Below are 24008 nucleotides of genomic sequence, written 5' to 3'. Positions count from 1 at the left end.
CTTCATTCACAGCAAACCTTGAAACCACTTTTTCATAGGAAACAAATTGTGCTTTTCACCTTCATTGATTCCAGTGACGGAATCAATGAAGTGTTGAGTATGCATGCTCTTTTCCAGCAGTCGTGACCACTGACGAGCTCCAGTGCCATGCTCAAGGGAACCAGGGTAGTGTAACATACTCTCTTTCTTACAGCCTCTCACACTTACAGCCTTATAAGATCACAGCAATGGCATATTTTAGATCATTTATGTAGTTCTTAGTGATGTCTGCACACTGTCACCTGTAGTTTAAGTTATTAGATTTGCTTTCTTGCCTTCTGTGGAGCAACTGGCTGCCATTCCCTTTTACTTTCCACAGACTGGAAAAGTGCCTGAGTATGCTACCACATCACTGGAAATATGCTGCCTCAAGTATTATGTCAGAAAATGTTTTTGTTTTATCATTATGTTATTGTATCTGACTGCGATCGAAACAAATACATCAGCCAGAAAATAGTCTGTTTTTACTGATTTGACTTGATTTGATTTATAGTCGAGAGAAAATGTAACCTGCATTGCTTGATATTGATGGTCACTGGAATAAAGGGAATAGACTTCAAAAACATTTCCTGCTTCAAAATCCATCTAGGTTTGTCAATCAACTTTTTATGATTATTTATTTATTTATCTATTTATTATTGTTGTTTATTATTGTTGCTTATTTATTATACATCACCCAGCAACTTAACTGTTTATTTATTATCCATTACCCAGCACCTTAACTGTTTATTTATTATTTATTATCTATATATTACATCCTAGGTTAATACATTCACACTGTTTTTCAGACCTGAGGGGAAGTGGTGATTCCTTAAGAGGCCGAATCAAGTCGGTTAGTTCCTGAATCCCAGTACCGGGCGTCGGGTTCTGCCACTTGGGTCTTGGTTTCGTGGTTTCATACTAACTCTCCTTATCTATACAATCATGTATATACTTCAATTCAATTCCATCTGTATATTTCATTTCATATTCATTACCATCTGCATATTTCACATCCCATATCTCTTTTTCTTAGGTTAGCCCTTATTGTATATTTTTAGTTTTTAGTCTTTATAGTCTTTATTGTAAATATTTAGTTAGTCTTTATAGTCTTTATTATAAATATTTAGCCTTTATTCTGTTTTATTTAACTTTATTATATGTTTCTACTGTTGCTGCTGGAACACCAGAATTTCCCTGGTTGGGATCAATAAAGTATATCTATCTATCTATCTATCTATCTATCTATCTATTATATTATCATTATTATTATTATTTATTAGCATTTATCTTGACCTATGCAATATGTTATTCTAAATTATTATCTACTAAGTTTACCTACTACATTACTGTGATTTAAATTTACTCATTTTAACTACTGTAATGCTACTTTTTTATCATTTTAATATCCATTGTCTTATCATTGTCTTCTATTGTGTCTATTCTATTGTGCTAAAATCATATCTTTAAAATGACTAAAAAAAAAGCCACGGTGCTTAAGTATCTAATTACACACATGTATAAAAAAAGACTGGAGGTAATGTAAACTATTCAGACACTCGTAAACAAGCTCAAAGTCCAAATGAGACTGGATCCTCCTTTAAGCGTGAGTACAAAAGTAAAGGAGAGCAGGTAGTGGGGAGGGAGTGAGCAACAAGGCACAGAACAGGGAGTGATTTATGGGATTGTGATGAAGCATGGACTCCAAATCCAAATCCTCCTCCACTGTAAATCTCAAACTCTGTCTCCAGTCGGCCGTTCCCTTGTGGCTGTTGCCCTGGAAACTACTACCTCCATCCCTGGTTACACGACCCAGTTTGCTCACAGCGACTGCTAGCTTGTAGGCAGCCGGAGTAAGATGTCTTCCTGACATCACAGACCAACTAACGGAACTGCTCTCCATTACATGATTATCATTATCATCATATAAAGAGCTCAATTCTATTCTCTGCTGCTATAAATGTCTACCCAAAATCAGTTTTTTTTTCATTTTTTGGTAAAATTGGTAAATAATTGTATCAATCTGTACACATTAATATGGTATTTATAATGAGCTGAAAGTCTTTTCACAAGTACTGAAAAGACATTTTCGTTACGTACGTTCAGGTTATGTACAATCCCCTATTTGTGATGAAAAATTATATCACACCAGGCCATGTGTTCTGATCTACTCAAAACATTTGGGCCTGCGAAAAAAAAAATGGGTAGGTCAAGGCCTGCAAGGCCAAAACAGGTTTCCTTTAAATAGTATTTTTCCTGATTGAATCCTGTACTATCAATTATTTCATAAAAGTGCAATTGTAGCCACTGGTTCTACTTTTTGCTGCATGTTGCATAACTACTTCCGCACTTTGGCTCCACTCCCAAGAGGAACAGGCTGGAAATATCAAGTTTCATTCTCTTTTCCATGTCTCACAGTTAAAAGTCAGAATATGGTATGCAGCAAATACTGTATACTGCATTAAAAGGAAAACCACATTTGGAACCAATGTAAAATACATGAAAAATAAATACATGAAGTAGGGCTTACACAATAACTACTAGGTTTACTGCACTTTTTTTTTCAAATGGTGGACTTCTGTTTTGAGGATGAAACTCCTTTTAAATACCATTTAGATTTTGGGGCTTGGTTGATGAAAATCGTTAATTATTGAAATGAGACCAACAAAAGTGAAACCTCAGCCACGCCTGTCCTGTCTCATGCAGGATTAACATTAAGTCTTGCATCATTGATAAAGGTCATAGCCATCAAAGGGACACGTGCTCTACTTCACACTTGTTGATGGGATTCCATTAACAAGCAGCCTGTGGGAAGCACTTTCTTAGAAAATCTCTTTCATCACCACTCGCCAACTTTAACGACTGCTGGGCTGAACTGAGAAAGGCTCTTCCCTTGAGACAGGCACTTCACTCCCTGCCATCCTTCCTCGGGTAAGTGAAGGGTATTGTGTGTCTGTGTGCATGTGTTCATATTCAGGAGGTCACAGGCCAAACTGGGTGAAAGTATGTGAAGATCACTTGGGTTTCCAGATTCCAACCAAAAACTCCACCAGGTGATTTCACTGATTAGTCCCTTCTCTCTGCTGGAAGGTGAGGTGATCAGTGAAATCAGCTGGTGGAGTTCTTGGTTGGAATGAAAACCTGCAGCCTCTTGGCCCTCCATGGCACCAGTCTGACACATGTGGGCTACAGGAATAAACGTCTCAAACACGATGCTTGGAGAGCAGCTGCATCAGTTGTTGTGGTCGATGAAGCTCTGAATTATCTATAAATATAAATATCCATGCAAATATCGGATTTGCATAAATATGAAGTGTATTTTTCAAAGTCAAATTGTTTTAACAGTATACCACTACATGCAAGCCTGTTAATGCCTCTTGCATGACCAAGTATCAGTCAGAATAGAGAGACCTGAGTCATCCAAGTTGCTGACGGCATGAATACACTGGCTGAGCAACACATTGAATCTCCCACCTACTCAATCATTGTAAGTTGCTTGGTATATAATATCAGCCAAATGTTAAGAATGTAAATGTAAAATGATCAACTCAAACAAGAAAGGCTGTCTTTTCTGAGCTACAACGATATATACAAGTACAGCCTGTGGAAACCTTGTAATGTGTGTATTTAAACTGTTGGCTCCATTCTTAAGCTCTGTGAGTCTATACTGTCCTGTATATTCACTGCACTTTTAACCGTGAAGCAGCCTCCCAAATATTTATACTTGCACTTGAGCGTTTCCATGAGCAACACCAATTAATCAGCCACAAACCTAAAGTGGCGTCTTAACGAGCCACAGTGATGCAACTTACCACAGCCCACCAACGAACAAAACATATCCTGCAGGGTTGTGTTGTGAGATGGCTGTGTTTGCAGAGCTCTCTCATTGAGTACGTTTACATGCACACCATATTCCGGTTCGGCTCAATATTCCGGTTAAGGTAACTGCGCCGCGGCAACTGGAATATTCCGTTTACATGTTACTTGGCATGCCCCTGTGTTTCGGCGTATTCCACTCTCTGACGTAATGCGACACTCAGCCGCGGGGGGCAGCAGCACGCGTATAGGCGTCTGGTCTGCCGGAAAAACAGACGAAGAAGTCTTCTTCCTCGTCTTATTCTACTTTTTCTTCTTCTTCTGTCGCTATTTCTATGTTTTCCCTCATCGATATACTCCGTGATATTTAAGTCTTTCATTAGCTGAAGGTGGACTGCAGTCTCCTGGCTCTTGCTGCTGTTCGCCATGCCGTTTTCCCCGCTTGCAGGTAACCATAGCAACGAAGACGCCACAGAAGTCCTTGTGAGTCGAGCATGCGCAGTCGTGACTTAATATTCCGGTTCGGGGAGTTTTCCGACTAAGGTGGTTACATGCCCCAATATTCCGGTTGGAACAGGAATATTCCAGGGGGCTTATTCGGAATTCTCTCCAACCGGAATATGACCTTAATCGGGTTCGGTGCGTGTTTACATGACACGTGCGCAACCGGAATATTGCAAATATTCCGGTTAATACAGGAATAAGGTGTGCATGTAAACGTGCTCATTGACATGCATGCATTATTTTCCAGAGCCTGTGTAGATCAGTGGGGTGTGCATGGCATCAAAAATTTTTGTACTTTTTATGTTCTTTTTTTTAAGTAATTTTGTGGCAAATTTGTGGTTTATTTTCCTTCATTTTAAATATATAATTTTCTTGGAAGAAACACAGCATTAGCAAACTGTATAATTTCCATTGTCTCTAATCTGGCAACACAGCAGCAAGGCAGCCCCATTTAATAACACACTGGCGAGGTGTTTCCTATTGCCCTTCATTTAGCCTGTCCAAACACTGTGGCAATAACACACACACACACACACACACACACATTATATTATCAGGCAGTGCACTGAAGTGAAAAATGACCCTCTTTTTCCACATAAAATAATCAACTCTGGGCAAGACTCATCTAAAAAGGGTCAGTCAAGCATCATTCCCCAAAAGCACAGCACAGGAAGTACATATGAGAGCGCTTACATATGCATAAATATATGGCAACCTCTGGCAGTTCTATGGCAGACCGCCATAGAATTTGATTTTCAGGAGTCGATGATGAACTGAACTGCCGTCAAGCCCATAAGGCAGATAAAGTACATGTAGGGCAATTATCAGAAAATTTGTAAAAAAAAAAATAAATAAAAAAATAAATAAATAAAAAGTCCAAAAATGACTAGAAGATATCACAAGTTAACAAGAAATCTGTATAATAAACATCATGATTATATATAAAAATTAAATTACAAGAAAAAAAAAAGGGAAAACCCTTTGCCTTGATTGAAAACACGTTAAAAAAATTCAAAACAGAATGCTATAAAGACGAACAGTCTGGGGACACACAGGCTGTTCATCTTTTGGATCAGTATTGATCTAATCATGGTAGAAGGATTTTTTTTTTTTTTTTTGCCCATAGCTGAGCGAAACAGCCTCACAGAAACAGCTTGGTACTGGTGAAAACAGTTATTACAGACTGGACCCCATTACATCCGTTCACGCTCAGATTATTGAACTATTCCAGCGGGTCTGAGAGAGTCAGGCTCATCACTTAGGTGGATAAATCAACCTGAAATATTTCTATAGTATTCCTGTAGTAACTGCAACACACACATTCACACTGTCGCCTGTAATATTTCTGTAATATTCCTATAGCAACTCAACAGCAAATCAACAAGTGTGAAAGTGGGTAGCCTCCAAACTTTATAAGGAAGAAAAACCCCTGCATATTCTCAATACATACTTTAGAGACCTGACCCAGTTAGGCAATATATAAATATTAAATCAGTGCTGTGATGAGACGCAATATGGTCTGGGATTTTGAATATCGCAATATCATGATCAATAGTGTCTTGTTGTGGTTTTAAAGGCTGCAATATTTCTGCAACATCAGACGGCTTTAGCTGCTCTGTTAGCCTCTACCTGCTTGGCCATCATATTATCCACATTAATGATTGAAATCTCATGTCTAAATATCTTAACACCAAGGGCTCTAGTTTCCCGGCGCAGCGCAGGGTGGCGCAGTGAGGCGCACCCTGTGCAGAGCTAGTTTCGACCAGCGCAACGCGCGAGGCGAACGGTTTCCAAGTTTCGCAGACGGATCTGCGCCGAGATGGGAGTGGCTGCGCAGCAGGGGGAGGTGTCGACAGATTCAGCTTGGCGCAGTGACAGTTTCGTGCCAAAAGGCTTCGCCGAGGTGCGCCAAAAGCTCGCCTCCTGAAACCACGTCTACTTTCGGCGCAAGGCGCAGCGTGGCCAGCACAGTGGAAGTTTGGCTGACAGGCGGGCAGTGCGCACATGTCACCACAACCTCACAGGCAGGTTTCCAGAATGTCAGGCACATTAACAATGCAATAAATACCCACAGAAACCACTATTCAATGCTACTATCTCAGTCCGCACATAAACGTATCTCCATATCGACTGTGCCGTCACAACTGATGTCAGATCAAAGGAGATTGGCACCGTTTGGCAGCGTAATGGAAACCCAACCTGATCACCTGTCAGTCAAACAATGTGTCCCATACAGTGATGTCTTTTTTCCAGTTATGGTGTCTGGCGCTGCCCCTGTTAACTACACAGTTTTTCTTCCATATATATTTAAATATTCCACTCTGGGTTTTCGTTATCCGGTAATCACCGGACTATGACTGGTAAAATCTGCCAAAGTCCGGTAATTTTTAAATGTCCGGTGAAAATATTCACAATTTGAATTTCATTAAAACAGTCAATTTCCACGTAATTTTATTTGTAATTAAAAAAAAAAAAATAGACTGCGTGATCCCTGTCTCCGGTGTACCAGAGGGAGAGAGAGGGTTTTTTTCTGCAGAACCGGATCAAAACAGCGCAGCAAAGTCGCCTGGGGCAGAACAAGGTCACAAGACTGATGCGCATTGCAAGTTGCGGAGAGACACTTGAGACTTTTGATTTTAATTCAGCTGCTGAATTAAGTTTTTATTGCATCTATTTGATTTCAAGTTGGCAGCACGCCGCGTTATTAAAATGATATGAGCCCGTTTTTTTGTTTGCAATTGTATGCAACGTTCATGTTAAAAGAGCAGGCTTGTGCAATATTTATTTATTTATTTTAGACGTTACGCACGTGAGTCAATTGACGGCACTAATTTAATTTGACACAGCCTGCTTTTCAATAAAAAGATTACCTATAAATTGACATGCCTTGATATCATTCTTATATAGCCTGCATATAATTTTAAGCTCAGTAAATTCAGATAATATTTGACCGGAATTTCAAACATTTGTCCGGTAAATTGAAAACCTGCCGGTCACGTTGTCCGGTGCCAATTTTTTCTAACGGAATCCCTGATTTGCCCTGCGATGGACTGGCGACCTGTCCAGGGTGTTTCCTTGCCTTCGCCCTATGAGCGCTGGGATAGGCTCCACCACCCCCCCGCGACCCTAGTGAGGATAAGCGGTTTAGAAGATGAATGAATGAATGAAACCCTGATTCCACACATATCGAAAATGTAAAATGCATCGGTTCCTTGCCAGACACTGGGCGTTTAGAACAGCGAATGTAAAAGCTTTCATGAACCGGATTTTGTTTTAATCTCTAGTGTGTTGTTGCATCAGTAAGTGATGGAGTCAAAAGTTGCAAAACAAACATGTAGGCTATTTATATGAATATGGCGAGGATTATCCTTTGAGGTAAAAACATTCATTAAAAATGGGGGCTTCACAGTAAAATTTTTATTTGCTCGTAAAAATCAATAACTTTAACAGACGGTGACAGAGCTGGAAAAAAAGAGATGCGAGGCAGGCAGGTAATGGAAAGACAGGGGACTCAGGAATTTAAGGATAGATGCATGGATGGATGGATGGGTGGTTAGATGGATGGGTGGACAGATGGATGGCAGGTAGCTCCAGCAACATTGCAGCAGCCAAGACTGGCCTCAGTGCGTGTGTGATGCGGCTGCTCTCTTCGTCCATGTCAAATGTGTAGACTACCACTACGCCTTCGCGCAGCGCATTTTAAAGGCGAGGACAGGGGCTCATTTGATTGGTTTAAAGTGAATCGGCTGTGTCAAACCCACACCACGCCTTCTCTCCTCCCTTGCGCCGGTAGGAGGAACGGCGCAGTAGATGCGCCAAGGCGCACGGCGTGCCAAACTTGCAAAATCCACTTGGCCACACCCAGTTGGCGCAGCGCAGATGCGCTGCGCCCGCGCCTCGCCAGGTCTGCGAAACTAGAGCCCCAACAGTCATTCCCACAACATCATCACAATATTGATATCGAGGTATTTGGTCATACATAACATTCTGTTTGATTTTGTCCATATTGCCCAGCCCCAGCTCATACTAACAATAACAACCACACATTCATACACACTTAAGCAGATTCCATTCAAAACCAATACATCAGTCTAAGCCTTTTACAGATCATCTCTATTGGCTTGATGCAACAAAATCGTCCCAACAGTTTGAACAAAATGTGGAAAATCCTGTTCCTTCCTGCACTTCAAGGGTCATGAGGCATAGATAGGCATACTGTACTGCCAATGAATTAGTGCTGGATGAATGCTGCTGTAGCATGGAACCCGGCGGATTCTCCATCGCCTCGAGAAAAGGTTAGCCGTCCTCATTAGAGCAGGCTTGTGTGTCAACTGCAATAAGACTGCCTCCTCTCTGAATATGCCATGGCATCCTGTTTTTTAACCTTTACTCGATGCAAGAAGCTTTGCTGAACACATATGCTTTCTTTTGGCATCGCTATGCTTCCTTTAAACTTCATGTGAAGCGGGTGGGCAAAATCCAAACAGGGCAGGCGGTCTGAGGGTCTTCCCCAGAATTTTTCTGTAATTTTACATGGTATATATTTGCCAACATTTGTAGAATATTTCATTGATATACTGAACGAATGAAAGATAAAAAAAAAATGTATTTGCGTGCATCGCAACATCATCATGAAATGTTTCAAACTCAGAAATTTGCAATGTGCTACTTTAGTCCTCAATAATTAAAGCATCTAAAATGAGTTTTTAACTGGTTATCAAACAGTCTCAATTAAAATCTGATGCCTCTACATGACCCAGATGAGCCAACGACACCATCAGCAGGAGGATTGGTTATTTCTATATAGTTAGTCTGTCACTGGAATGGTGTCCCCATGGAATAAGGCAAAACAATTTTTTTCTCTCACTCGCTTTCAAAACAAGGCCAGATTAACGCTGCGTTCCATTTACTTTGGAAGTCGAAAGTCCAAGCTGGGAATGACATCACACTCAAACTGACTGCATCCTAGCACAAGTCAGGAAACAAACCCTAACCAGGTTAGCCATGGTTGGCAATAGCAGTTCTAACCAGGTTAGCCTTTATATGCAAAATATTGCCTAATGTAATGTTATCAACTGGTATTGCTAACAATGTCTATCAAACACTGCAGCAACATGTAAACAGACAGCAGTTGTACAATACCGTGTGTACAACAGATTTGATGAGACATAAAAAAGACAGAAGAGCAGCCATCTTGGATTTTGAGGTGGCAACTGGTGAAGTTTGTCTAACTTTCTGGTTCAGAAATCCAACTTCAAATGATCATTCCAGTTGAACTTTCCAATTTCCCACAGACTACAATCTTTACGGCACAAGGCAGTGGTGCTCATGGGGAATGTATTCCAGGAAACACTAGAAAATTTTGTCCACTGGGGCCCATCAGAATTAACAGAAAATGAAAGGTCAATGTAGCCACTTAAAAAAAAAAAATTGTGGATGATCCAATTCTGTGAAGGTAAACAGCTTTCTCTCATATCCATAAATCATTTAGAATATATATTGAGAGAGAGGGAGAGCGACTTTTTTAAATCTATTAGACACCTGTTTAGTTTTCAAAACTCAACTTTACATCCACAACTGGTTGATAACCAGTGCTACCTCAATTTTCAGCTGTTGTCCAATGAATGGCTTCAACAGTGCACCTGGGGATTCAATGTGTTGCTCAAAGGCATCTAGACAGTTTCAGGTTCTCACACACACACACTCACACACACACTTTTTGCTTTCTCTAAGCTGATTGTGTCTATAAATCCTGTATTGATTTCTCAGGAGCTAAGATGTTCCTTCATGGTCTATATCCTGTTTTTATTGGCCTGCGACATTGCTGCTGCTCTCTATTTCCACTCTGAGAATAATACACAAGCACTGTTTATCTCCAATACAGCTCCTTTGGTGAAACGGAGAGAAGAAAATCCACCGTTGAAGCCCGATTTAACAGAGCACAAAAGATGTGCAAATACGAAACGCGCCGACTTACAAAAAGACTGTGGGTCACGTACATCACCTCATTGCTGAGTCTTTGTTGTAAACTGAACTCAATTGTGTATTGTCAGAGCTCTGAGCTGCTTGTGGTGGCCTGAACTCGTTGCTGTATTCATGAAGTAGGATGCTTTAGTAACACCTGACACTGACCTTACTCCAGCTCTGAATAGCTCTGAATCTGAGGAGCCATGACAATAATCAGATAGATACTTTATCCCACAGAGGGAATTTCACCAGTCATACTGAGGAAAATCACTGTTTCACCACTGTAAGCACTGAACAAATCGACTAATGTCTTTTTCATGTATGAATTATTAGGTTGAAGCTTTAAGGGATCCCAGTGATTTTGCATTTTCAGCCTAATATCAGTCATATTTTAGTATCAGTCATTTTCCCTCCCTTTTATCCAGCCACTGGTTTCCATTCATTCCACTATGAAATGAAAATGAACTTCAAACTTTCTTCACGCCGGTATTCCATCACCGGAATAAAGTCGTCCACATTAGTTTTCCTTAAAGCAGCAGCACTGTTGTGTTTTGAGGACTTGAAATTAGGTGGAGTGAAATGGTCTCTCCTCCAGAAAATAGTCCCCGGAGAAACATTTGCTTTACACAGCCTATTATCAATTCTGTGGTTTATGAATGACAATGATTTTGCTAGCCACAGAAACAGAACATTATAAAGTGGTTGTTTCAACTAATAATTCAAATTTTGATTATTTGTTGTAAGATCTTTAATACTCCCACATGATTTGCAAAATGCGAAATGTGGGTAAATTACAGTAACTGGGCCAAACATTCAAAATCACTAGTATGGTCTTTTAAAGCAGGTCTCCTGGGTCATGGCTAGCAATCAGCCAGTGTCTGTTGATATACAAGTTGAAGGCTGCATTGTTCTGTTGCAATAAAGCTGAGTTTGTGAGGCAACTTACTTTTGAAGAGGATTTTGCAGAGAACAAGCACTGAACAAAGCTGGATCCTCACCTCTGCATTGCAGTCATGGACCTCTCCAGGAATATGGAACCCTGCAGTGATTCAACATTAGCTAAAAGGTGATGTAATATTGAAATGTGGTGTGCTTTTAGTACTACGGCTCTTCTGTCCAGGCCCAGTGGCTCCTTGCTGGGGCAAATGTCTAAAAACGGAGTCTGACTGGCTTCAGGTAACTTCAGGAACATGGAAAAGCACTCAACCAGCCCTCTCTCTGGTCTGCATGAGCACAGTAAAGTTAAGTACAGGGAATTTTGTCTTTTTTTTCTCATACTCAAGAGAATCAGGGAAACAGACAGAGATGATGGCATGCCGCAGAGTTCACGTGCAGGCCTTTTTATAGTTTGTTTTGTCCCTCGCTGGTGCCAAATGGGTGGGGTTTGCTAAACGTCAACACAACAAATGCCATAAAGTTCAAACAACCATGTGTGAGTAAGTGAAAGTCATTGTAGACTAATTTTCTCCTCTTAGGAATCCACCTGACACTAACTGAACTGTCATCTGGAGTGCACCTCTTGCCAACAAGCCCAGCTGATGAGCCACTAGTCAGGCAGGTAATACCGCATTTCCCATAGATGAGAGTTGGACCAACCCAGCATTGCAATTTCTTAATGGATAAAATCCCTTGCAGTCATGAGAAATCTCACTGCAATGAAAATCTGTCTCTCTCTCTTGTTGCCTCCCTGTCTGCTGTTTTCCTTTGAGATACTGTGAAGAGATTGCTGCATTAACAAGCTTTGCCAGTTTGCAAGCAGGCAGCCAGAAATACGTATGCTCACATGAGCACACATACACACAATCATGTCCCCACACTTTCAGATGCTCAAAATACCAACCCCGGGGTCTGGCATTAGCTGTGGGAATGGAGCTTTAAAGCAAGCGTACCTTCTCACCCTTATATTCCAAGCCCAAACTAACAATTATATGGAAACCTCAAAGCTAACCTTAGAACACTATCCGGGGACAGGATACCAGCTGCTGAAGCACCACATTTCCAGCACTGGTCTGCCCTGCTAAAATGCTAAAATCCACCCAGCACATTTCAAAGGCCTCTAAATTGACTGATGAAGAAAAAAGTAGGACTGATTCTGGCCTTTGATTAGTTTTAAAGCTTCTGGAAATTTAGTTTCAAACATTAGTTTGAAAGAGTTAAAGAAAAAGCAGTTTTGTAAGACAAAGTTTTGTAAGATAGAACTGAAAAAAATCAGATGGGATCAGACCATTTTCTTAGGGATGTAGGAGTGGTGTCCAGTCATGCTTGGATGGTTCCCACCTGTCCAGTGCTCGCAGTACGTCACACAAACGATGTCTCAGTGCTACAAACACTGGTAAGATGTGGGCCGTGGGTAGAATTGGCATGGTTCAGTCATTTCTTGATGGGATCAGATATTTTAAATCTGATCCCATCAAGATCAAGATCTGATCCCTTTTTAAATTCTGAGACTGTAACCATGTTTCCATCTTGCTGTATCAAATGAGAAAATGCAACATGCAATTTGCTTTTTATTTCTCCTCACAAGAACTCGAAACTCTACTTTCTTCACAAAAATTGCTACATGTGCACACAGCCTAATACAATACACACCATATTAAAAGAGACACTGAATTAGCATGAATACAATTTTCATTTGTCTGTATATGTATATGCAGAAAACAACACAAATTACATTTCAAATGTAAATAATATCTTTCAATTGGCTATAAGAGGAAATAGTTTCTTGTGTAGGTTCTCAGTCATCCAGGTCATGGTTATTCACGTAGAATTGAGTCAAGGTCAACTGAACTGTGTTATAGATTGTTGAAGATGTTTCACTTCTCATCCAAGAGGCTTCTTCAGTTCTGAAGAACTGAACTGAGCTGACCTGAACTGAAGAAGCTTCTTGGATGAGAAGTGAAACATCTTAAAGAATCTGAAAGGTCATCAAGAGTCTATAACACAGTCCAGTTGACCTTGACTTAACTCTAAGTGGATAAAATAGCTTCTCATTTATACTCTTGAGTATTTAGCTTGTATTCTTCTCCAGTGTAAGGGCTCTTCAATGGTTTGCCATGCCTGGTTAATTTCATCTTAATACGTCTGAACCAGCTCTGCACACTATTTGTAGCGAGATAAATTCATTAGGGATTAAGAGCGATCACAGCCTTACCAATCCTCACCTTTGCCACTTTATAACGGGGAGAATCAGGTGAATAAAATCTTTGGAGAGCTGCAGCCTATGAATGAAGATCACAAAATTCTCAGCACTGCACTCCACTGAGAAAATGATTTTTTTTCCCTATTCGTTAGTGTAATACGCTTACTCTGTTATTAGGATGGATCAAAGATAGGCTATCGCACTTAATACTCCTGCACATAGCTCAGGATCTGTGTTGTTTTCATTGTATTTTCCTCTCTGCTGTCTCATCAGATATGGCTGGAGCACTGCCTCCTTACAAGGCAAAGAACAGCCATATTATAAATGATCTAATCTTGGATTGAAGCTAAAACTTTGCTTCAAACAAATAAGGGAGATTTGTAACTTCACCTTCTTCAAGAATTTTCCACAATAGTCCAAGTTATGTCATAAAAATCAACATGGATTTGCATGAAAATCTGTATTTTTCACTCATCTAGCAGTTTTGCTTTATTTGCTTTGAGGGGGATAACAGATTTCTACACTAAATACGAGATTAAAGGTGTACTAGGATTAAATTGTATAGAATAGAGTATTCTTTGGACTCATTGGGCCTATGATTAGGACCTTTTAGACTCAACTGTGGGAACTTATAGATAATTGTGGTCACTGTTCATTGTTAAGCATTTTTCGCTCCTCTGTTGTGTCTTTAAAGTCCTCTAGGTAAACAAGCTGCTGTTTGCTCAGGGGTGAGGGTGAAGCACAAGGCACTCTTAAGATGGCTCAGCCCGCCTTGGTGGAAGGTACGCCTTTGGGGTTTTTCTTCCAGCCAAACAACAGCTCAGTGTCCATGGGCTGATTTTGAAATTGTGCGGCTTGGGGCTGATCTCAGATCTGTGGCTGAAAGCCAGCAGCTGAAGCAGATGAAATGTTTTGAGGTTGAAACTCTGTGCAGCTCTGGACTAGACGGAGTCATATCCGCCTGTCTTGGTTGTGCTGTTATTGTTGCAGACAGAAATCAGAATTTAATATCTCTGGGTACCATCCTGTTTGTTTACATTAGTGGCCGAGACATACAGAGAATGAAAGCACAGAGGAAGCACAGGAAATGCCTTTGAGGACCCTCTTTTTAGATACGAAGCACCTAGGTAGATGAAAGTCACTCACTCACTCACAGCATCAGTTAGCTATTGTGTTGCATTTGGACTTGCCAGCGTGCTCCTTCTTACATAGTGGTGAGGACGGAGCAAAGTGTTCAAAAGGAGTACGGGCTAGCTTGATGAGATTTTCCTCAATCATGTCAATCAGATTGTCCTGTGGCAAAAAAAGATCCCATAGAGCATCTGTCCAGCAGCTTAAGACCTATAATTCCTTTTTAAATTTTAGCGATCCAGTTCTTGTTAAAAAACAATTCTCCGTGGTCCGAATCCTTGGACTGATTTGCCAAAGTGCTTAACGATTATCATCATACGCACGCTGCATTGCTATAGAGCAGGGCTGCCCAATTTGGACCGATTATTTTTGGCCCGCTGCCCTTGCTCAGATTTTTAATACTTTTAATTATTATTATTTTCCCGCTGCCAACGGTCGGAATATCTCTTTCATTTATTGTTGCACTTCCTCTCCTGACCACAAATTAACATTGTGTTACATTGGGGGTAGGGTGGCGCTGTTGAGCTCCCGTCACCTCAAATCCGGCAGGAACACGATGACCAGAGAGTGAGAGGATGCTAGGCTAGGATGGAGCGTGGGTGGCAGTGGCACACTGATAAGAGAAAGTTTAAAAAATGCTGGGAACACAAGTACTTTTTTTACTGAAATTGATTCCACAGCACTATGTTTAATATGTAGCCAGAGAGTCTCTGTTTTAAAAGAATATAATCTTCGTCGCCACTCTCAGCTCTCAAAATATACTGGTATCACTTTGGCTTATTTTTCAATCTATGTTACCACATGCATACTACTACTCATTCAGCTGAATTGTTAGGTAATAGTAGTAATTTACATTTTTAAAATAATAATAATAATTTAATATATTGTTAAATTATTGCAGTCAATAATTTAACAACCCCACTAATGCACTGCAACATGAATTTCTAGTTTTGGCCCGTAACCCTCCACCCCGATTCATTTTTGGCCCTCCACTGAGGAGAATTTGGGCACCCCTGCTATAGAGTCAGCATGGCGTCGAGGCAGAGACGTTCAAAAGTTTGGTTATACTTCATACGGAAAGACAAAAACAGAGCCACTTGCAACGCTTGCAAAGCTTCTATCTCGACAAAGGGAGAAAGTGCTAGCAGCAGAAACATTTGTCCACACAGCAGGTAGTTACTTTGTAGGAATGTCACGTTTTCCATACGCTCCGGAGTGACGCTAACGTTAATGTATCTCAACCAGGCAGCAGCAGCATCTGTTGTTGAAGGTAAACTCCTCCAGACTCTGTCTATTGCGTTAGTGTCATTTGTGCCCAGATTGAGGAAAAAATAATTTTGTTTTGTATAGTTTTGTACAGTTATTTAATAAATATTTCAGTAATTTCAACATTCAAATGTAGTTGTGTAAAAGTCATCTGGATGGACAGGAGTGGTGGCATTTTAACAACACCATGATGTAAAAGAAAGTTAATACAAATAAACTCATTCAGAGATTCAATAACAGAATTGTTAAAGAATCGAATCGAAAAGCAGATTCAATCATGGAATTGGAATCGGTAAAATCTTATCAAATCCCATGTCTAAATTACAAACTTTTCCCCAACCTTAACAATGACTTTTTCCTAACCTTAAACAAGTATTTTCAGTGGCTATGGCATGTAAGCTCACTCAGGAGACGGTCCTTTGGATTGTAGTGGAGGGACCGGAACAAACAGTCCATATGAGGTCGTACGGGTTAGAGGACATGTTCTACTCGACAAGTGTGTCACAGCACAAAACGCCCCGCAGCACTCCGACACAGAACAGGACTCAGACCGAACGAGACAAGAAGATGAACTTGTACCTTAAAAGGGGCGTACTTCTGTCATTTGGACGTGGTTTGGATATAACAAATGTGACACCGACCAGAAAATGGCACCGAAAGTTCAAACCTCAATTCTGTTCACTTCCAAGAAAAGAGAGAAAAGAGAAAGTGCCTTTCATTTGTATTTAGATGATGTTTTCATCAAATTTACAGAAAACATACTATTTTGTGATATATATTGTCATCTATGAAAATATACATATTGTGATAGAAGATAATGTACAGCCCTAATGTGGGCAGAAGCTGTAGCAGATACTGGCTATTACATCCATTTTTGAACTGCAGCTGCAAAAACAAATGATATATGGAGTATTATTGGCTCTTCATCATCATCTTTGTGCTTCTGCAGCATTGTGATTGTGATTTAGCTATGATTTAGCTAGAATATGTGCCATCATGATAATTTGACAAAACTGGCATGTGCTGGTCAAGTTTTGGAGTGCAGCCGATCATTCGGGAAGTGAGCAGAATCCAACATGGATCTTAAGTACAGCTCATTTCTGCCTCTGCTCATTTTGGTGAAATTTTAATTGTCACTTGTATTGCACTGGGCTTTCCAGCAGAACTTGGTGCCTTTCAATCCGCCTCTCAGAGCAGGTATCTCAGCTGACCCCAGCATATACTTGCTGCTCCCTGGAGGTCCTTGGAGTTTTGTTTAATGCAAAAATGCATTAAACAAAAAAAGAGTTATTCAGTGATAATCTTCCATAGGTGAACAGTGAGGCTGCATTTTATCTTGTTTTTCAGATGTTTTATCCAAAAAAAATAAATTAAAAAAAATGGAATGTCCAGTGAGCATGGGAACATGGTGCCAGCATCACAGTTAGAGGGTCCCTGGAGGTGCCTTCACTTGCTATAATTAAAGTAAAATGTCCACTATCTAAATGAAGCCTTCTTCATTGTGTTTTCTATACCAATCTATCTGAACATTTCAAATTCAAAGGTCTACAATTATGTTCAATTTGCCTAAAGATGGTAACTGAGATATTTTCAACTGAGGCTATTTTGGCTACTTCCATAACAGTTTATTTTCACTGCCTATACCATGCTCATGCAAGCTTTTACATTTGCAGTTTTAGACGCTAGCTGACAGGAAGGTCGAACTCCAGCCTGCACAGGACGATGTTCAGGACTGGGAACATCACGTAATGCGCTCGCTGCTCACCCATCCATACTGTACTGCCTGAGAGTCGCCGCCGGCGGTGACTGTAACACATTGGCTGAGGTTTGACTGAGGCCGAGGAGGCCAGAAAACACTTGGATGGGCTTCCCTTCCATCCTGCTGCTTCAGCACGGCTTTGTTCCTCACATCAAGCGAAGGGGAGAGGGATGCAGAGAGAGGAAGCCAGAGTGATGCTGGGGAGGTTTTTTTTTTTCTTTTTTTCTGCTCTGTCTGATGCTCAGGTTGGCGAGCTTTGTATACTTCAGCCTTTGTGCACCTGTGTGTGTGTGAGTACGTGTGTATGTGTGTGTGTGTGTGTGTGTGTGTGTGTAATGCCGGGCTAAGATATGCTGTTTGCTTGCTTGAGAGACTTCAGCCCTTCAGTATTCTCTCTGCCTCAGAGCTCTGGCAGTGTGCTCATTGCTACATACACACATATTCACTTCACATACAGTACAGACAACAGCATGCACATACAGTACATACTGCACAAGCAAAAGCTGCCCCCCTCTTTCCCTCTCATCCACCCACCCACATACACACATACACACACACTCACACATCCTGCCTGCTGGAGTGTAACCATGGTAACGGAGTGCCTGCTCAATAGGGGTTGGATGGAAGGCAGTGGGAGATAGGGAGTCTAACAGAGAGACCAGGAAGAAGCATACACCTCTATTCATCCCCTCCATACATGGACTGATGAATCAATCCCTCACACTTTAAATAAACTAAACTGATCAGCACCCTCTGTGTAGTGTGAGCATGTATATACAATGACTGTGTAGCAGCAGCTTTGCAGTGCAGAATTTTCCCGTGCATCGATATCAGTGTGGACTAATGCTTTACTTTCAGTCTTTAAGTCTCTAAATTTCCTCACACACGTTATGGCCTATACATCACCATGTCAGTCAAATCGTCAGCGGTTAGGTTCAGAGTGCCATATCTCAAAATGTATTTGGAAATAAATCTGGTGACAGCATTCATGCTGGCTATTTGAATAAGCCCATGAACTCTCTTCCAGCACCACCAGCAGACCACCAGCGGGCCATCTGTAAATTTTTGTTTTGAGACCATGAATCATTTCCAGGATTTGTTGGGAGTTTCAGTTTAAGAATGACACCTACTTGTATATTTACCTCCACCAAAGGAGCTGGACAGGGGTTATGTTTTGTCCCATTCCCTCTGTTTCTTTGACCATTCATTAGCAGGATATCTCAAAAAGTTAATAATGGATTTTCACAAAACTTTGTGGAAAAGTTAGTCATGTGCAAAGAAAGAGCTGAGTAACTTGTCATACTGACTGGTCAAAAGGGGGTGTGGCGGTGGGCATCGCTGATCACAAACAGGCATATAACTTCCAAACAGATCCATAACATGGCAAAATTTTGTGGAAAGCTTGGTCATGAGACCAGAAAGAGCTGATTACGCCAACTGGCCAAAACAGGTTATGGAAGTAGGTGTGGCCTATTACAAAAGGTGCATAACTTTCAAATCAATACACATTCCACTGCAAGATTTTGTAAAAAGCTTAGGAGCAGACTTTTCACGCCAGTGGGCATGGCCTATCACAAAAAGGTACAGAAGTCCAGCAACAGAAATCCTCTCTAAATTAACCACACACACATAACTGTTTAATGTTTGAATTTATTAAACAAAAACATGATGTTCAATGAAAAGAATGTAATGATTGTGAAGCCAACACTGTATTTGGAAGTAACATACACAGTGTATAGCACGCACATTGACTGTGAAATGAAGCCTGCGTCATTTTGTACAGGATGAGGAAAAGTAGATGTCTGCCTCCACAGGAGACAAGTGAGCCAATATTTGCACTCCAGCTCAAATTAGAAACCTCTCTATTTCAGCGGGGTGGGAAATAAAAGCCAGCCACACGCCATATGCTGGTAAAATTAGGCTGCTGCTGGCAAATTTGTTTAACTCCCACAACCGCTATGGCAGGTAACCAATCATCATTTGGAGGTCTTATTCTAAAAAAAAAAAAAAAATCAGATAAATTAATGAAAATGGCAGGTGGAATTTAACATGAACAAGCTGCTGCAGGCTGTAAACAAAAAATTATAAAAATGATATGTGATGCCTTAGTCATCACATATCAAAGATTTTCTAATCACTCAAAGGAACAGGAGCTAAAATTATGCTCCATTATGTCACATGGGGTAGATCCGGACTTCCTACTTGAAGATACCATTTTGTTAATTCTGAGGAGATAAATGCTACCTGCAAATGCTACTTAGGATAGATTTGGATTTCTTTCATTTTTTAGGAAAAAAATCATATTTTTTTAACAGATAAGAAATTCTGTAATCAGCTCTTTAAAAACTATATTAGGACATCATTTGTGGTTGATGTTACTGTGTTTGATTTGGTGGAAAACTGGCTGGATGCTCCAAATGCTAACTGTTAGCCTCCTGCCACTGAGGTGGACTTCTTCTCGGCACTACTATTGTCATACATAATAGCTAGGGGGAAGGTAAAATACTTTCAGAATGGGTGAACTATCCCTTTATGTGTTGAAAAAGATAATGAAGAAGAACTAAATTTTAAAGAAAAATGTGTGTGTTGCTTACAGGCATTAACACATCTAAGGTTGGTTTTAAACTGCCAAGTACTTCCACCAATTATTCCAATATGTTCAATATCATTCCCAGCCATAGATTAGAAGTCATAAGCAAGAATGCAGAATCATATGTATCAGGAACGCTCTACACAGGAACCTTACATGCCTTATTTCCTATCTGGTATTTGTGGTCCTTGAATGGTTTGGCAAGCTTGCAGAAAGCTAAAGCTGATTAGGGGAAACATCCATTTGCATCAAGATGTCCAGATCCATCAAGATTGCATCTGGTGCTTTGCTGCAATGAGGCGAAATGAAAACGAAGTTCATCAGATTAAACTGTGTACTTAGAGTGCTCCAAGTCAGCATGCTGTTGCCAAAGGACTTTCTCTTCTCATTTTAGATTGTATCGTATTGTATTTTTTATGTTTCATGTATTTGCTTCTAAATATCTTCTAAACTTTATTCAGTTTTTACTATTCAGAGGATCCAACACCCAGTAGATATAACTATAAGTAAGAGCCAAGCCTGCTGTTCTCTAATTAGTCATCAGGCTGTTTATGTCTCTTTTCTAATGTTACTTGTGGTTCCTACACTCCTTGTTGCAAAAATTACCCAAAGAATCATGCTGTGCACTCCATTTGCAATCAGGCAGCAACAGTTTTGCCCAGCAGCTGTCTTGCCTTGCTCACTGTCAACAACTTTCTTTCCAGCAAGCATGCAAGCAAACAACACAACAGGATGGCCTCATTTGTCACACTAACTAGAAAAGGGTGATCTTTTAGTTTCCGTGTCATGCCTTTGGTCCAATGGCCCACTATTTCGAAACTCCAATAGTCCAAAACATGCCCCATCAAACTGAAACTCCATGAATGCAATGGCCTGTTTCCCCAAAAACACCCAACGCTCCAAAGGCCCATTGCTCTGAAAATACACACTCTGGACCTGCTGGAGTTGAGTGACTGCCAGTGTTACACCGAGTTTTGCATTACAGCTAAGAAATGCATCCACCCCTGTTTAACCTAACCTGAACCTGAGGAAACCCCTGCCTGAATGTTTCCACAGGGATCCATCCTGGGGCCACTGCTTTTCTGTCTGTATATGCTACCTCTCGGTAAGGTAATATTATTGAAAAGGATAACATATCCTGCTACTTTTACGCTGATGATTCACAGCTGTACCTGCCGCTAAAATCTAGGGATTCCCTCTCCTCGACTGTCTTGAGGACATTAAAGGCTGGATGGTAAATAATTTCCTTCTGCTAAACAGTAACAAAACTGAAGGAATTATCTTTGGCCCCTCTGAGTCCAGAGGCCATTTCACCAGTAAATTAGGCCACCTCAGGCCATATAGGAAGCCACATGCAAGAAACTAGGGATTTCTAGTTTCCTAGAAGTCACATGTAAGAAACTAAGAAACTAGTTACCTCTGATTGTGAGTTCTGTTTTGACAAGCAAATCAGTTCTGTTGTTAGAAATAGCTACAGTCGGTTATGAACCACATCCAAACTCAAGCCAATTCTGTCCTTCCATGACATGGAAAAAGTTATTCATACAATCATTACATCACGATTGGACTACAGCAGTTCCCTGTACTTTGGCCTTCTTCAGTCTTCATTATCTTGCCTGCAGAAGGTCAGGCCCCACATTATATCATAGACCTTATTCACTGTTAACTTTGTATTCAATATTCAATTCAATACATTTTTCAGACTATTGGGGTTCCAGAATAATGGGCCTTTTCCCATTTTGCATCAATAATATTGGATTGTTGATTATTTAATTGATATGCCGATCCAGATCAATGGATCGTTACACGCCTACTTGCTGCAATTTAAATTTCTTGCTCCTGCATTGCAATGATGCCGAAAATTAGTCTGCAATGACTATAAAGAAATACATCAAATACAACCATCACATTTCCATATTTTTCTATAAAATGACTATAAAGCTGAGTTTAGTGTTTTGTTTGTTGCTCTTAAGCAGCACCACTCCAATCAAAGTTACAAAAATATTCAAATGCACTGTATAACTAATGCACTCACCATTAAAGTGGGACTTCAAAGCATTCTCTTACATTAGTGCGACTATAAACCTGCTCAGTTTACGGCTGTTGTGATATACACTCGGTGTCACACACACACACACACACACACAGACACACACAGACACAGACACAGACACACACACACACACACACACACACACACACACACACACACACACACACACACACACACAAACAAACACACTTTAGCGCACATACATCAACTTGCTATATACCAAATCAAAAAGCCAATCAGGTCCAATGCTACCTCTCATAGTGTTCAAAGCAGGCAGCATTGCTGGCATGAGAGTGGGGAAGATGTGAAATGTTCTGATTGACTGATTGATGAGCATACTAAAATCTGTTGGCAGGAACATGGCCTACTTGCATAAACCTTAACAAATATTAAAACTATAACTATGAGTGATTTGGACAAACATTAATCCTGATTACAACAAAGCCAAAGAAGTGCTCATTTTTTTGTCCACTTTTGTGGAATGTGTTATGCTGTGGAAGTACTGGTGCACAAGGACAAGAGGATATTTAAAACCCCTGTATATAGGTACCATAATGTGAAAACGATGCAAGTGACACATTTATCATTTATCTTGGATAAAGAAGATGGACCAGCATTTATACTAAATGACTAAAAACAAAGAATGAAAACAAAGTTAAGGCAACCTGAGTCCTTCACTGACAGCACTGACACTTAAAGCAACAGTTCACCCACAAATGATAATTTGGTCATCATCTACTCACTCTCATGTCACTGATACACTGGTGAAGACTGGATATCAACAGAGCACACAGCCTTTTTGAAACAGCTGCAAAGAATGGATACTTTACTTTAGAGTTTCCAAAAGGACAAACTGTTAACAGGTTGTTGCAAGTATTGTGAAGCTAAGAAAAACTGTGAAACAGCAATAAAATGATGACTTTTCCCTGCTAGTTTTGGATGAACTATTCCTTTAAACAGATTAAATGCCCTATACTTGTTTGTGGAGTGTTTGTGTGTTGTTTTAGGGGTCAGTCTAGCCCTAAAGCAAACCTTTTTTAATTGATTGTAATATTTTTTGGAAACTAATTCTTCACCTTAGGATGGTAATGAGTCACTGAGTCACCTTGCATGACGCTACGACTGCGCAGCACCGACAACTTGAACCAAAATAAAAAAAAAAAAAAAGAACTAGTTATATCAGTGTCAGCAACTGAAGCCTTTTGGATGACTTCTACCATCATGCTCACATTTGTGTATCATATGGGCTATAACGTGTAATGCGAGATTATTATTTTAAGATCCTCTGCCCACCTCCGCATCTCTCTCTCTCCCTCTGTGAGAACTCCATGTGGAGGAGAGAGTCAGCAATACAGCATGTGTGTAGGCGACTGGGTGGGTGCTAACTGCAATTTGGATCCTTCGTCTCCACATGTGGGAATCCGTCACAGAGCTGGAGAGAGAAGGATGTGGGGGCAGCAAAGTGACAGAGAGAGAGAGAGAGAGAGAGAGGGAGAGAGAGAGAGAGAGAGAAAGAGAGAGAGAGACTGCAATGCAGCGAGAGTTGATTTGCCAGCCTGGTGAAAATGTGAGTAAATGTGCTCACATATGACATATGTCCTTATGTAACGTATCACAACTCATGCAAAAACCTACTCTGACATCAGATGCCAGCAGCAACTGCTGCTGACTCTGTCCCGTTCACAACCATCTCAAACACATCCCAAAGTTGCTTGCTCTTAAAATTTCCTACACCTGATGCAAACTGCTGAGGCAAAAATACTCC

General features: G+C 40.5%; 1 protein-coding gene across 1 annotated transcript in view; it reads right to left on the bottom strand.

Moving 5' to 3' along the window:
* Nucleotides 1-24008, bottom strand: part of camsap2a (calmodulin regulated spectrin-associated protein family, member 2a) — an 85011-nt gene that overhangs the window by 49229 nt on the left and 11774 nt on the right.

Source organism: Myripristis murdjan, chromosome 4 (assembly GCF_902150065.1).
Source record: "Myripristis murdjan chromosome 4, fMyrMur1.1, whole genome shotgun sequence".
NCBI classification, from domain to species: Eukaryota; Metazoa; Chordata; class Actinopteri; order Holocentriformes; family Holocentridae; genus Myripristis; species Myripristis murdjan.
This window is presented reverse-complemented; position numbering and strand designations above follow the sequence as displayed.